Below are 15,698 nucleotides of genomic sequence, written 5' to 3'. Positions count from 1 at the left end.
ACTGACACTTTTTTTTTTCTCCTGCCACTGCACTTAACCTGAGCACCAAATCTTTCCAGTACAACCAGGGACTTTAAGCATAAAAGCACGTTTTGAACAGAAGGCAGCACCAGAAGGCTAACATGGGTGAATTGTTTTAATTATTGCTTAACCCTCCAGTTTAGGAGTAATGAAATCAAAACAAAAGCATTCATTATTACCTTTCTTGGAAGACACTGTCACAGTTCTCACCACTGTCCGGACATTTTCCTCTTCTGGAGCAGGAAAAATCATAGAATCAACGGGACGAAGAGAAGATCTTGAAGAACCTTCTGTTCAGAGCAACCAAAACGTAAGGAAGTTTACCCAACATAAAAAACTATCACAAAGAACAAAAAACTTTAAATGATTTGTTACTGTCAAAAATACAGCAAGCAGAGCATGTAAAGAAGAGAGGTGACTAATTTGCCTCTGGTTGCCCTTTGAACTCCCATTTCGAATACCAGCTGGCTGAGAATCAGGTTGCTTTATGCCCCCAGCTAAAAATGGAAGTCTGTCCCTCAAGCAGCTCCCAGTCACCATCACCTGCCGTGAACAGGATAAGAAAGTAGGCAATATTAACTCACCACCGTGTCTCTTATTTTTTTCCTTCATCTTCTGCCATTTGATTTCCTCAAGTGTTTTTATTCCAAAATTCAGATTGCCCTCTGAAAACAGGAAACAGTTCATGAGACAGGCTTAGAGGCACTCACTGAGGACCACAGGTCCTCAGGCTTCTTAGCGCTCAGGAACTTTCTGAAGTATTTCGAATAAAGCCTGTCAACACTCCTCACAAGTGAAAGAGCCATAGAACCAATGGCATTTTGCCCCTCCTTTCATCCTTCAGGGTTCAAAATGTAGTTTTAATTTTAATCCATTTACACAATATTAGATCCCTCTATCGTTAGATATGGCTTATCAACAGTGGTTGCAAGGCTGCACGTGCAGCCATTTAAACTCCATGCTGTGGCCCTGTTTTGTTCTCCAAAAGTAAAGAAAAGGAGTTCACCTTTCTGACCCAATGGGCACATGATGGTATTAATGGCAGAAATGAGATCATGGAAATAACCGACTCCATTCAGCACCCCTACATTTTGTTGTGTTTTTACACCACGCTGCTTTTGACTTAACTGTCAAGTTCTTCTGATTTATCCTACTAAGGTGCTGGCATACCTTGTTTAGTAGTAATAGAACTGCCTTTCCGAGTGGAAATCACCCGTAATCCATTTTTGCCTTCCGCAGCTGGATGCTGGACGGGAGTTTCAGTTTCTTCTCCTTCCTCAGAAAGTTGGTCTGAAGGGGAAAAATCGATTCAGTTATGCATAGACCAGGTTGGTCATGATTACGTAGCTCATGCAGTGACACTTCAGCCCATGGTTCATATAAAAAACGTTGTTGCTGTTTTGTTTTTGTTTGTTTGTTTGTTTGTTTGTTTGTTTTTAAACAGCTACACTGACCTGATGAACTCCTAAGTAGAATACACTAGGACAAAACATCTAGGACTCTAGATTCTCTCTGCAGCTTTAACTACTACACAACACATTGCTCTTCAGACAGAAAAAAGAAATTTCCTTCCTAGTTTCACATAGAACTTTACACAAAAGACCAGCTAAAGCCAGGAGTGGTTCTAAGCTTTCCTCCAACGTTTCAGCTTCTGTCCACTGACTGCCAGACAAAGCCACCAGTGACCTGGCCAGACTGCCTGCCCTATCGCTAGTCAGACCTCAGGTCATCTGTGATTTATACATTCATTTACAGCAAAGATTCCTTCCAAGAACCAAAGATTTAACACATTCATTTACAGCACAAATTCCTTCAAGAACCAAAGATTTAACACATTCATTTACAGCACAAATTCCTTCAAGAACCAAAGATTTAACACATTCATTTACAGCACAAATTCCTTCAAGAAACAAAGATTTACACAATCATTTACAGCACAAATTCCTTCCAAGAACCAAAACATGCTCACCATCATCATCTTCATCATCATCTGCAGCATTGATTACAACTGGAGGGTGTGTAGGGCTTGGGACATTTTCAGAGTTTTCCACTTTCGTCACCCCCTTAGCTGTGGAGAGGGATTTGACTGGACAGAAAGTTTGTTTTGCTGCAGTGACATCTGAGCCACTTTCAGATCATCGTCCGCGCACTCAGGCGGACTTGGCAGTGTAGCTAGAGGAAGAGGAGGATCATCGGTAATATGGCAGTTTAAAACTTTGACCACAATGCAAAGAGATGGTAGCAAAGGCAGATAACCCGCACAGACAACGAATTCAGCATCTCCTTTTGCCCATCCCATCACTGCTTACACCGTGAACAATGATTTCCCTTCCAACAACAACACATCTCCCTACCACCCAGCAAAAGAGGAAACAACAGGAAGCAAACTGCAAGGCAAACATCACACAAAGCAAAGAGAAGCTGAGCACGAAAGCAGAAAACAAACACCAGCAGTACACTCGGTGCAGTACACCTATGACTGCAGACCTTTTCCTGCCCTCACAAATGAACAGTTACCTGACGCCCCCTACAGGATTGGCACCCACTAAGTAATACTCAAAATTAATTCTTCAGCGCTTAAAGAAAAAGGACCTAAACTCACTCTTGCTTGGTGGTAAGAATTGTCCATCGATGTAACGTCCCTTTGCATGATGAAAAGCACAGTTGGCTTTCTGACAGCCTCCCGGCTGGTTCTCCCAGTAGCAAGGAATCTCACTGCGCTTTTTCTGAAGACAGAAAGAAAGAAAAGCTCGTGATAACATGCACCTGAGGCTTGCAAAGAGATGCACAGCTCCAGATCGTGACAGCTGTCACAACACAGTGCTGAAACAGCATTCCAAAGGTCAGTTTCTCAGTTAAGTGTAGTATTTCTGGGCATATTCACAAAGTTTGCATAAGCTGTAACCACTATGCACATTTAGTTTGGTCATCACTCAGTTTGAGAAGACAGGCACTCTCAGACATCACTTGAGGGTGGCTTAAACTAATACACCTAGGATTATACTAGGATTATTCAGAGGGAAAAAGAACATCTGAAATTGCCTAGGTTAACCCTGTCTAGAACTACTTCTTGGAGACTTAGTTCTGCTGCACCTTTAACTTTCCCCACTTCCTACCCCAGGCAGCTACAACAGCGTTATCTGAAGGACTGTGGGTCAGAAGACACCTGATAGTTCATTATCAAGCCTGCTCCCATGAGGATAGAACAGCCTGTTTATTACCCCCCTGCTCCAGCAGGTTTTAGCAGTCTATTTAACAGCTATTCTGCATCTCTTGAGAAAACTGTCAGCATCTAATAAAAAAAAATAAACAAATATCTTGCTAAGACATACCTAAGGCATTGATTTTATTTCCCTCTGCTTCCTCCCACCCCCTCTCTTGGTAACAGAAACCAGTATGATTTTGAAGCAAACAAATCTATCCTGCAAAAGCACAATCAGTACACCTACGGCACTGAAAAATGCTTTTGTGGATTTATTTTGAGAACACATTGTTAGGCACTCACCTCAATTTCCATGTGTCTGAATCGGCAGACATTCCTGAAACAACGACCCTCCTGCCACAGCTTGCAGACCGTCTCATTGCCCAGAGCAGCTTCGCAGTGGCGGTAGGCACATTTGTCTCCCTGGAACCAAAAGGAAACCAACAAGGAAAATAGAGTACAGCCTCAAAAATGGCCATGCTGCTGCCTAATGGTGCTACAACTGAATTCACAATCTATCTGGTTCTCAAGTTAACCAAAGACCAGTGTGCTTCCTCCTCCTAATCTACTCCTTCCTGAAAAAAAGGGGGAAAAAAAGCAAAGCAAAGGAAAGCCAGCCATACCTTGCTACAGGTAGAATAGAAATAGAAGTAGCAATCGTCTCCTTGTTTAGACATGCCGACGAGTTCTGCTAACAAGCTCGGGTTCTCTCCACAGGGACTTCCTCTGCTCTTGGAGAGAGCTGTCTTCACCCTTGCTTGGGCTGAAAGTCTTCTACTGGCTTGTGATCAGTGAAATCTTCTTTTTAAAAGTAACCCGAAAGAAAGTAACAAGTGAAAAATAATGAGGAACAAACATTTTTCCAGCTTTCTTCAGTTAATCAAATCAAGTTATCAGTCTCTCAAAGAGAGCAAAGCCTTGAAATCAGCTGTTACATGAACTAACTAAATATTAAAGTTCTGTAAAGCTGCCAGGAGCTTTGTCAGCAAGCGTTCTCTTCCACATCCTCAATAATATGACCTGGAGCACATCTGGAAGCCTGAAAACGGAGTCACTCCTTAAAAAACCACCTGATGATACATGCAAGTCAATAATCAACTATGGCTACAAATAACTTCTCTAGAACACAGTTAGGACGCATTAAACAGCACGTTCCAGGCCCTGTGGGTCTTCGATTTCACCTACCTGGAAAACCTCAGCAAAGTTATCGATCTTCAAAGGCTTCCAGTTAACTGCTCCTGTAGGCCGAACCAAGACTGAATCCGTGAATTAATAATAAAGGGGTAGGAAGAATTTTCCTCCTCACTTTGCCAAGGGAACCTCTCATCCACAATTCAAACATAGGATGCGCTTTTAAACAGCTTATAACTAAGAGAGGAAGCAAGTCCATTTGAATGCTCTCACAGACTGGATGCAGCCACGGTTAGTTAGCTCTTCAAAAAAATAAAAACCAAAAACCAAAACAAAACAAAAACAAAAAAACCAGCGCATTTAGAGATGAACTCGTGATTCAAAGTGGCTGCAAAAATGAGGCTCCATCTTCCACAGCCGGACAATTTAACTTTTTTTTTTTTTTAATTTAAAATTCAGCATGTTCCAATCTCTGGTCTTCAAGATTTCTTCACCTATTAAGAAAACACAAAAACCTTTCCCCGTCTTTATTACCTGTACAGCAAAAAACATACCAGTGCATCTAAATCCACAGATGTGCATACGCATACACACATCTGTGTTTATACACACACGAGGAGGGAGTGAGAGAAAGTTAGCGAGAGCGACAGTGAAAATCAGAATTTTTGCCTTTTCGACACAGAGAGCGCGTAAAAATTCTCTCATTTTGAGGGAACTAGAAAAAAATGGAGGCTCTACAAAAGATTTTGATGAGTATGCCTTCGAGGCCGATGCTTTGTAACATGAGGGATCTGGGGGCCAGCACACAAATATGCATACGGATGTACATGCATACAGGATAAACATATCTATACACACAAGCGTGCACAGTAGATGTTGTATGATCTCCATATCGAGAACAACTCGTAGCCCTGATCAGACGTGTAGAGTTGCAATCAATTAACAGCAGCAAGACAGCAGATCAAGGGTACAGCAAGCTTTGAGAGGCAGGGGAATGCTCACTTTGCCAGTGGCACGGCTGCATGATACCAAGGATTTTGAATTACTTTGATTTTTTGGAAGCAATTTGGTTTTTCTTTCTGCGCTGTAGCTGTGGTGGTTTTACCGTGCTGGGCAGCTAAACCCCACAACCGCTCTCTCACTCCCCCTCCTTTAGATGAGGAGGGGGAGAAGTAAAGCAAAGAACAACTCACGGGTTGAGATAAGGATAATTTAATTAAAGGGAAAAAATTATAATAATTAAATAAAGACTACCATGAACTAAACAATTTAACTAAGGGGAAATAAAAAGGGAAAGGGGAAAAGGGAGGGGAAAAGGAAAAATAAAAAGAAGGGAGGAAAACAAACAAACAAAATAAATGAAGGCTATATGGAAGTGCAGAGGAAAGAAATTACTCTCTACTTCCCACAAATGAGCCATGATTGACCACGTCCTTGAAGCAAGGCCTCAACGCACGCAGCCGGTGTTCGAGAGGAGGACCGACGTTTTCCCAACGAGAGCCCACCCCTCCCCTCTTCTTCCTGTTTCCACCTTTTATTGCTGAGTGGGAATATCCCTTTGATTGGTTTAGGTCAGCTGCCATAGTGATGTTTCTCTCCTCACCTTTTTGCCCACCCCCTAGGAGGGTTAGAGAAAGGCCCAATGCTGTGCCAGTGCTGCTCAGCAGTACACACAACACTGGTGTGATAACACTGCTGTTCCAGCTACAAGTACAGAGTACGGCACTGTATGGGCTGCTGCAGGGAAAGTAAACATTCCAGCCAGACCCAGTACAGTAGCAAATACCACAGGTTTGCCATCACGTGCTGTTCCCTAATCCATATATCCATCATCATCCATTGCTGCAGGATCATGAAAGGTTAGAGAAGACGACTTAGGTCCAATTTAACAGCCAATGAGTTTTCGATGAGCAGAGCTGCAACAGATTTTATTTCGCCACAAGCATTTTTTTTTCTTTTTTTCTGATATGAAGTCAGAAATTTTGATTTTTTTTTTTTTTAAAGACACTAAATGTCACAAAACCTGCAACCAGACCAGATAAAGTTCAATTCAGAGTGATTCTGAATCCTTTCATTAAAACGCTGCACATTTCTGTGCAAATTATTTCTGACTCTTCTGGACAAAAGTGGATGAAATAGTTCTTACAAATTAATAATAAAAGGTTGGAAGCTTTTACTCACACAAACACTAGTGAATTTTCCAGGAAATATTGTTTTGGCAGGGAATTTTCCCAAATCTAAAATAAAGAGAGGAAAAGTTGGGTTCTCATATTAGTTACTGCTTTTGACTGCTGGACAAAGGGAATAAAAACAGTAGTTAAGTGCAAGGTTTCCTTCTCTTCTTTAGTATGGATAGGAATCGTCACTTCGGACCTTTAGCACCTTCAGAAACACACCCAGTGCCATGCAGGTTCCTCTGCAGCTACTTCTAACAATTACTGGTGCTCCTTAGCATGGAAGTTTGACTCAAAACACTCTCCAGATTTAGCTCTTTTGACTGCCCAAGGAGCTCATCATTTTGCTTGTTGCCTTCCATTTTCCTGAACACACCGGGAACGCTGTTCAGAATCTGAATGGATCTGGTCTAAGGAATGGGAAGAAAGCAAAACCAACGATACCTTGCAGTATTCCAAATTCCAAAAAAGCAGTCTCATTTTAAAAAGGACCTCAAAAGCTTTTTTTTTTTTTAAACTGACATCTGCCAACATAGCAATCCAAGCGCTAAACCAACTGAAGTTGCCCCTGAAAGCCTGAATAAAAATGAGTAACTCTGGTGCACTCAGCAGGTCTGTAATAGAAGTTGGTAAGGGTTTTAGATTTCTTTTTTTTTGCTCCAGGGTGCTGGTAAAATTTTTGCATTAAGAGATTTTGAACCTTTTGTACCAAAGAATTAGAGATGCGCTACAGTGCCAGTAGCTGGGGGTCTGGAAATACACACCAACAAGTGTCATAAGCTTTGCCTTTGCTGAAGGAAGATGAATAGTACAAAGAAAATCTGTCTAGTTTGTTTTACAGGCTTGTCTTTCTCAGTACGGAACAAACTGACCTCCCTGGTCTAACTTTGCAGTGCCTATTCTGCCTTTGTCCTGCAGAGAAGAGCAAGAAAGGAACAAATCTATTTTTGCACCCCAAAAACGCATTAGAGGAGGATTATCACACCCACCTAAGGGTACTTCCTTGTTTGTTTATAAAGCACAAAGCATTTCTCTTGGACAGTCTCTGTTGCTGGCCTCTTTTGTGCCTTCCATTTATAATAAAGATATTAAGATGCTTACCCCTTGCTTGTTTTTTTTTGTTTGTTTTTTTGTTTGTTTGTTTGTTTAAAGAACAGTGGAAGTGGAGAGTCGGATGACAAGCAAGAACAAACACTAGAAACTCCTTGTTCTGCCCCTGCTTTTTAATCACCCAGCATCACCCCGGCTGCAAAACAGCCTCTGCTGATTTACCTGCTTGTTAAAGCACCCCACAGGCTGCAAGTGCGGTGTGCTAGGTGTCAAGTTATATTTAACGGTGCACACGTAACCATTCATCTTCCCACAGTCGAAGCACAGAACAGCCTCTTGCTAACACAACTCATCCCTGCTGCTGCAAGAAACCTCATGGCCTGCAGGAAAACCTCAAGCTAAGAGTTCCAAAGCAAAAGCAGAAAACGCATCATTTGTACTCTTTCTATTTGAGGGAATTCTAGCTGCTAAACGCTGCCTACATCTGAGGGCACGTTCTGAGGCTGCCGGGAAGGACACTCAACACCCACTGACAGCAGGAGTGCAAAGATGCCAGCCAAGAAGGCAAAGGTTAGAGCTGAACGCTGCCTCAGCTTCCTCCAGCAGCCAGCTGGGGGTCACCTTTCACCACGCTCTCTGAGACTCGGAGCCCCGAGTTACCGCAGCCGCCACGTACAGCTGCTCCTTGCTGGCCCAAACTATTTGAAGTCTTCAGACTTCAGGGACCTGTTTTACGACAGCCTCAAGATCAAATTCATCTGTTCCTGAAGGCGCTGATCGTCCTGCTGTTTCTGTAGCTGTCAAAGAACAATCCTGAACTGAGGCACTCGTCTGATCAAACAGTGCTTCGGCACAGATTTGTCTTTAGCTTGACACATCAAGGTGAAGAGGAATCGATTCTTGCAAGCAACCTCTCAAGCAGGGATCTAATTAGGTGACCAAAACGACAGATCTGTTGTGCAGATCTGAGCACGTCACTCTGCAGGGAATCACTTTCAAGCCTAAGATGTTTCACCCATCTCCCTGCCCCAGAGCGACACAAGGAAAGCTCTTAAGCAATTGCTAGCCTCTCCTCAGTGCTCACGAGTCCCAAATCACTAATTTTACAATATATAAACCATGGCAGCTGGCACCTAGATGGCACACGGTGACACTGCACACGTTGGCAGTGCTGTCAGGAGCTGGAAAGTCAGGGGTGAGGGGGTTAAGGGAAAACCACACATCAGTTTAGCAACTTGGCTCCCGTAGGATACTTCCTACGGCAGGAGTTTTAGCAAAGTCCCTCCCTCAGAGGGACCTGCTGGCTAATTAAAACGGGACTTCTGCTGGAGCAGTCAGAAGGCAGCAGGGTATCAGGAGATATCCAGTGGGCATCACCGTCAGCCTGTGGCAGTTTGGGGTCCAGGTATCAGTGGTTATGCGTGGTTTTCTCTGCTTCACTTTCTCCAAAGCTGTGAAAAAATAGTTCTTTTACAGCACTGTACAGTCACACGTTACGGATGGAACCAGCTGCATCAACTTCCAGTACGACGGTGTTGGAAAAAGGTGCCTTTGGTGGTCAGGAGCACAACAGCTCTGGTGAGGTGTTATTTAAGTGTGTTCTTACATCTGAGTTTCCTCATAGCAGTATGTAGCTGAGGGGGTCCAGGTTTCCCAGGTAAGATTGATGTTTTTTCTCCTACCAAGCACCAGCTCAGTATACAAAGCTCTGTTAATAACACCCAAGCGTGTAGATGTTAAACTGAAACTGCTTTTAAACCTATTTGTTGTTACGAAAATAGCTTAATACACCATCTTCACAGGGTAAAAATTCACATGGAAGGACAAAAAAACCCAGAAGCGCTTCCTGAGCTTCAGTTTACCAACAGCACCATCGGATTTAGATCCTGGCCTGGCAGCCAGGATGCAGGGTCTGTAAGCATTGCTGCGATGTGCAAGTGCCAAGGCAGGTTTCTGGCCTGCCCTGAATAAAATACCTTTTTTTTTTAATACAAACAGCGTGCCAGGTACGCTGTAATGCCAATGTGCCAGCTCAATAGAGGATGTCAAACAACAGAGGCGTTTATCCTAATTTCTGGCATGAAAACACTTTTAACAGCATTCTTTTCATGAAGAAAACCCTCTCTATCTTCTCCAATGCTCCAGGATCTGCTGCAGCTGCAGCAGCCGCGCTGGTACAACCCACATCTTTGCCAAATCTTTTCAATAATTGTGCTTTACCTCGGCAATGTTGAGGTCACTCCTCTTCCTCCTCCAGCTGAGCAAGCAGCTCGCTGGCTCTGCCACACCGCAGGTGCGGAAGCGAAAGCTGGGAACACAGGAGTCAAACTCTCAGTGCTCACAAAGCCACCAGGGCAGAGGGCTGACACAGAGGCACCCCGGATCCGCTCTCCCTCCCCGCTGCGAGGCTCGCAGCAGCCCCAACCCGAAGCACACACAATGCTTCGCATGGTGATGTCACCGCTGATTCTGAGTCCCCACGTGAGGATCTGCTTCACCACTCTCAACGTTGGTGTTGGTTTTTGATTTTTGTTTTTTTTTTTTTTTTTTCTTTTAAACATTCTCAGCTTATGGGAAACCATCAGGTAAACCACAGATCGCTAGGGAAGAAGGCCCACAAGAGGGAAGTCCGTGCTTTTCTTCCAGGCAGTGGCACGTGCTTTAACACGCCGCGTTCGACAAAGCAGCTCTCCCCGTTTTGCTCAGTGGCAACAGGCACGACTGCAACGCACACAGGTGTAGGCAGCACCTGCAGGTCCCAAACCCTTAACCCGTTTTTAGAGAGCACCAATTTTTTAAGTAGTGCTTTTCCCTTAATCCATGACCCCTTCTTTCCTTTATTTCTATCGGGTGGCTCTCCTCCATTTTCCTCCTCAGTGTCTGAGCAGACACTGGGAATTGTTTCCGGAGGAAGGGCACGGCTGAAGCTCCTCCATCTACTCTCTGAGAAAAGAGAGTATGTTAAAGAATACATCTTTCCTTTCTTTTCCCTTTTTTAAATACAATTTCTGAAATCAACGCTGCGGCCTGGCAGCAAATACCTACGGGACTAAAGATGATTCCTCATCCTCACTGTAACGTTGTAGTTAACCTCCCAACGAACCCATCTCCCCAGGAAGCGGCCATTTGAGATGGGAAGGGGCAGAGCAAGAGGAAGCTCTCCTTAGCCTAGCTCTTTCCCCAACACCACCTCGCCACCCAGCACCAAATTCAACTCACCTGCTCCTCCCGATCACTCGAACGGGCGTCCGACGCTGGCACACGCCGCAGCGGTGGTTCTGACGTGCCTTAAATCACCTCTCCGCAGAATATCTCGGGTCTGTACGCTCAAATAACGCAGTATTTGAGAAATAACGCCCAGAGCTCACACTCTGAGTGCAGCCCAACAGCACCGAAGCACCGGTAGGCTAAACATTCCAAACCTGGCAACAAGGCTGACCCAAGCAACAGCACGGAACCCTTCTGCACCTTCAGCGTGGACATCAGCGTAAGGAAACACAGACCTCCTCGATCCAAATTTTAAGCGAGAAACGCAAAAGGTCACCCAACCGGCTTGTTTTCAGCAAGCTAAAGGAGAAATTAAGGCAACAACCGGGTGCATCCAGAGTTAGTCAGATCCTGAAGGCAGTTCCTTGGGGGAACGGAGGAGCAACGCGCCAGATGAGGGCTGCCTTACAGCGCACCCCTTAGAGGCACTGCTACGGAAGGAAGGCAGAAGGTTGGAACTCGAAAGAACTCGCAAGGCGCCCGTTAAGGGGGAAATCTTTCATTTTTTTCGCAGCAGAACCTCCCCTCTCCCTCCCCCCCCCCCCCCATGAAGGCAGACCGGGGACTCTTTGCTTCCTTAGGGAGAGGGCAGGGACGGGGCAGGGTGGTGGGACAGATGGCCAGAGGTTCGGATGGACAGACAGACAGCCGGACAGAGGGCCCAGCAAGGCCTGACGAAGGGCTCAGGAGCGGGAGGGAAGGGCAGGGCGAGGGGAAAGGCAGAGAAGTACAAATCTCTTTTTCCTTGTGATAACTTTTCTTGACCAAAAAACACGATTGTGAATGAGGCAAAATGAAAGATGTAACATGGGGACGTGCGGATACTCACGATGATGCAGCCTTCTATCCGCATGTTCACCTGCTCATAGAGCCACACCTGGATCCTCGACCTCTGCAGAACGAAGGAGGAGAGTAAGTCGGGCCACAAACACTGAGCACTTTTGTTCTCTCATGTGTTCAGAAATACCTGCTAGCCACAGCCACGACAGCTCCCAAACGCTCCGAGGAGCAACTCGGAGGGGAAGGGCGGCCCCGGGCCTGACAGGAGACCTTGGGCCTAACCCCGGGCAGCAGCTCCGCGTCTCACAGGGCCCAGAAGGGGCTGATACAGGGGGAGGGAACACCCCAGCCCCCAGCCCTGCCTCCAGGCCCTGCGCCCTTCACCCCCCCCCCTCCCCTAAGGGCACCCCGACCCACAGGGCCCGCGACACGGCCTGCTCCCCCTCAGGGCAGCAGAGGGGAGCCCGGCCGGGCAGGAGGCCTTTCCCCTGCCCCCCGCTGGTCTATGAAGGGCTCTAGTTACCGGCGAGCAGGGATTTTTACTGATACTGGCCGGACAACAAAGACTACTTATTAGAGAAGTACAATTCTTTTTTTCCTTGTGATAACTTTTCTTGACCAAAAAACACGATTGTGAATGAGGGAAAATGAAAGATGTAACATGGGAACGTGCGGATACTCACGATGATGCAGCCTTCTATCCGCATGTTCGCTGCGCTGCTGGGATAGCAGCTGCGGGAGCCTGGCAGCAGAGGGCAGTGAAGCCAAGCAGCTGGGATCCGTCTCTGGGGAAGGGGGCACTGAGAAAGAGCTTGAAAACAGGGCACAAGCCCTCAGCCTCTGGAGGCGTGAAGGAAAGGGATCCCTTCTGGGAAGATGCTGTGGGCTTGCTGAGGCTCGAAGAACAGACGGTGCTGGCTGCTACCAGCGTGCTGCAGCAGCGGCAAGACAGAGCCGTGGTGGTTTTCCTCAGCTGGGCAGCTGAGCTCCAGCACAAGCGCTCTCTCCCTGCCCCTCCTCCAACGCCAAGGGGAGAAAAGAGGCTGGCAAGGGCTCAAGGGCTGCCAGAAGGACAGGGAGATCACTCCACAAGGAGCGTCACGGGCAAAGCAGGCTCAGCACAGCCTGTTCCAGTCCAGCCCGGGGCCTGCTCCTGCGGGGGCTCTCCACAGGCCGCGGCCTCCTCCAGGCCACAGCCACCTGCTCCACCGGGGGCTCCTCCACCCGCAGGGGGGCTGCAGCGTGGAGATCTGCTCCACGGGGGACCCATGGGCTGCAGGGGGACAGCCTGCTCCACTGATTAAGGAGGCATTGGGGAGGCATTGGGGAGGCAAGGACAATCCCCAGACATGGACTGTATATCTCGAAACAAGACACTGGAACTCATGATAAGGAAGCGGCAGACGGACAGAGAAACAAACGTAAGGACTATAAATCTCAAAACTGGACATTGGAATTCATTATAAAGATACAACAAACGGAAGAATTGGCAACAACCAGCTCTCGCAATTAAGAAACATGCCAATTCAGCAGATTCCTGACCAAAGGTGAAAAGTACACTGTGAGGAAGACTCGGGGTCTTCCTCCCAAAGACCCCTGCCCACGTCCCAAAGACCCCTGCCCACAATTCTTGGAAGGCTCTACGCAGGCGCAAGGTGCCAAAAGGCTAATTAGCATGAGAAGCGAGGGAAGGCGGGGATAGGTAATGCATATGTATAGGTGCTTGTAGAATATTGATAGATTGATTGTATAAATTCAAGATTGCTTTCCGCTTTAGGTATGCACGATAGGTGGAGAGATCCCCCGTGCATCCAGCGCTGCAATAAAGAATATACCACTTAAAGGAATTTTGGCTTCGATCTTTGAATCAGTCTGGCACCCCAGATGGGACGACCTCTCTGCCGGACCGCAGGACCCGCTGGGGACAGGACTCCCTAGGGTACCCCCGGGATTTCCCGGAGGGACTCCTTGACTCACCGGATCACTGCGGAGGCAGACAAGGACCCCATCATTGTAAGTGAGTATATTCTTTATTCTGGTTTGGTTTTCTGGTAGACCGGTCATCTGGGACTGTCCAGTAAGTCGGAAGGTGACTTCTGCAGGACAGTATTTGGTATATACTTTGTGGTTAGTACCACAAGTATATCTGGGGACCTTGGGGTCCATCTGTATCTGGAACTGTCTGTAAGTCAGAAGGTGATCTTCTGCGAGGCAGTGTTTGGTATATACTTTGTGGTAAGCACCATAAGTATATTTGGGGACCTTAAGGAAAGAGCTCGCTTTAAGGTCCATCTGGAATTGTATTGTCTATTTCGGTTTTCTGACTCATGGAGTATGGTATTTAACTTTGGTTATTGTTACTGTGATTTTGGCTATTTTTCTGGTGGTAATAGTAGGTTCGTGGCATTGTTATAAGAGAGATATCGTTACGGTGTTACACAGTTCGGTTTTCTGACTTATCGCATGTGGAATTTGACTCTGACTATTGTTATTGTGATTTTAGCAATATTGCTGGTAATAAGTAGTTTTGTGACATTGCTACTGAAAGATAATGCGTGCCTGTATTTTTGTGAGTGATACGTTTTGTGATATGCTTTTGCAAGTAACATGTGTATTCTGAAAGTGTAAACTGGAAAATGGGGGGGCAAACAAGCAGTGAAATTTTAAAGAAAAGTGTGTTAGGATGTGTTTTAAGTCACTGGAAGGATATTGGAGGATCTGCCGGTGGAAGTGTGAACAGGAAAACATTGATAAAATATCGTAATCAGTGGTGGCCGCTTTATAAGCTGGAATGTGGAGAAAAGTGGCCCCTAAATGGAACTTTAAACTATAATATTTTGCTACAGTTAATGTTGTTTTTTGAGAAGCAGAACAGGATGAAATGTTGTATACTGATGTTTCAGCATCTTGGTGGGAAAAGGTACGGAATTAAGTTGGCCCCTGACTGAGCCTTTGATGTTGGCATTAGAGAAGTACAGGCTGGAGAAAGATAAAGGAAGTGTTAAAAGGGTTGTTGAAAGTGTTAAAGGTGTTTGAAGTTGAATGAGCAGGGAAAGAGGATGTAGGAATGATAATAGTTCTGCCACTGCCCGAGGCAGAGATCTTAAAATCATGGGTGTTAGCCCTTTGGGGCAAAGGGACCATGATGGGTCCGAGAGAGTTGTCACAGAAACAGAAAACCAGTTAACTCTTAAAACAACCTGAGTTCATGTGCGAGCTCAGATTGCCGATGGGACCGCTCAGGGAACTGTGGACAATTGCATTCCCCTGACCGACCCCCGCTAAGACCCAAATCATCCTGAAAATTATGAACGGTTAAATAAATACTAAAACCTGGATGAATTGGGAATTGAGAATATGCTTCCAACAAGGTCTAAAAGAAACCCCTATGGAATTTTTGGACCAACTCTGAAATGTAATGAAAATAAATAAATAAATAAATAAATAAAACAAAACGGTTTGGACCTGGCTTCGGAGGATAAATTGACTAGCCTTTTCCTAGGGTAATCAACCCCTGATTTCAACAGGAATAACGGGGACCTGGGGAATCTACCCTAGCGGATCCTCCACTGGTTATAATGAAGCTAGGGGAGGAATGGAAGTGAAATTTCTTATTGATATGGGGCAACGTATTCAGTTCTAAATCAAGCATTAATGCCTTCACAGAATTATTATGTTAGGGTAAAAGGTGTGTTGTGGTTTAACCCGGCCGGCAGCTAAACACCACGCAGCTGTTCGCTCACCCTCCCCCTCCCTCTCTGGGACAGGGGAGAGAAATGGAAAGTGAAGCCCGTGAGTTGAGATAAAGACAGTTTAATAAGACAAAATAATAATAATAATAATAATAATAATAATAATAATACAATGATGATAATAGTACTACTATGCAATTGCTCACCACTCGCTGACCGATGCCCAGCTTAACCCCGAGCAGTCCGGCCCCCTCCCTCGGCTAGCCACCCCTATATATTGTTTAGCCTGACGTCAGATGGTATGGAATACCCCTTTGGCTAGTTTGGGTCACCTGTCCTGGGTCTGTCCCTTGCCAGCTCTTACTGCACCCCCAGCCTGCC

General features: G+C 45.8%; 1 pseudogene across 1 annotated transcript; it reads right to left on the bottom strand.

Moving 5' to 3' along the window:
* Window positions 1-605: 605 nt before the first annotated feature.
* On the bottom strand, window positions 606-3,900 carry LOC309891492 (zinc finger CCCH domain-containing protein 11A-like; annotated as a pseudogene). The gene is made up of 6 exons: window positions 3,847-3,900; window positions 3,527-3,646; window positions 2,624-2,747; window positions 1,991-2,193; window positions 1,192-1,311; window positions 606-686 (listed from the first exon to the last, which is right to left on the bottom strand). The product of its transcript is annotated as a zinc finger CCCH domain-containing protein 11A-like (transcript).
* Window positions 3,901-15,698: the final 11,798 nt, after the last annotated feature.

The sequence above is a fragment of the Aythya marila genome (assembly GCF_965140915.1).
Source record: "Aythya marila genome assembly, contig: HAP1_HAP1_SCAFFOLD_330, whole genome shotgun sequence".
NCBI lineage: Eukaryota > Metazoa > Chordata > Aves > Anseriformes > Anatidae > Aythya > Aythya marila.
The sequence above is the reverse complement of the archived record's forward strand: the minus strand, read 5'-3'. Positions and strand labels throughout refer to the sequence as shown.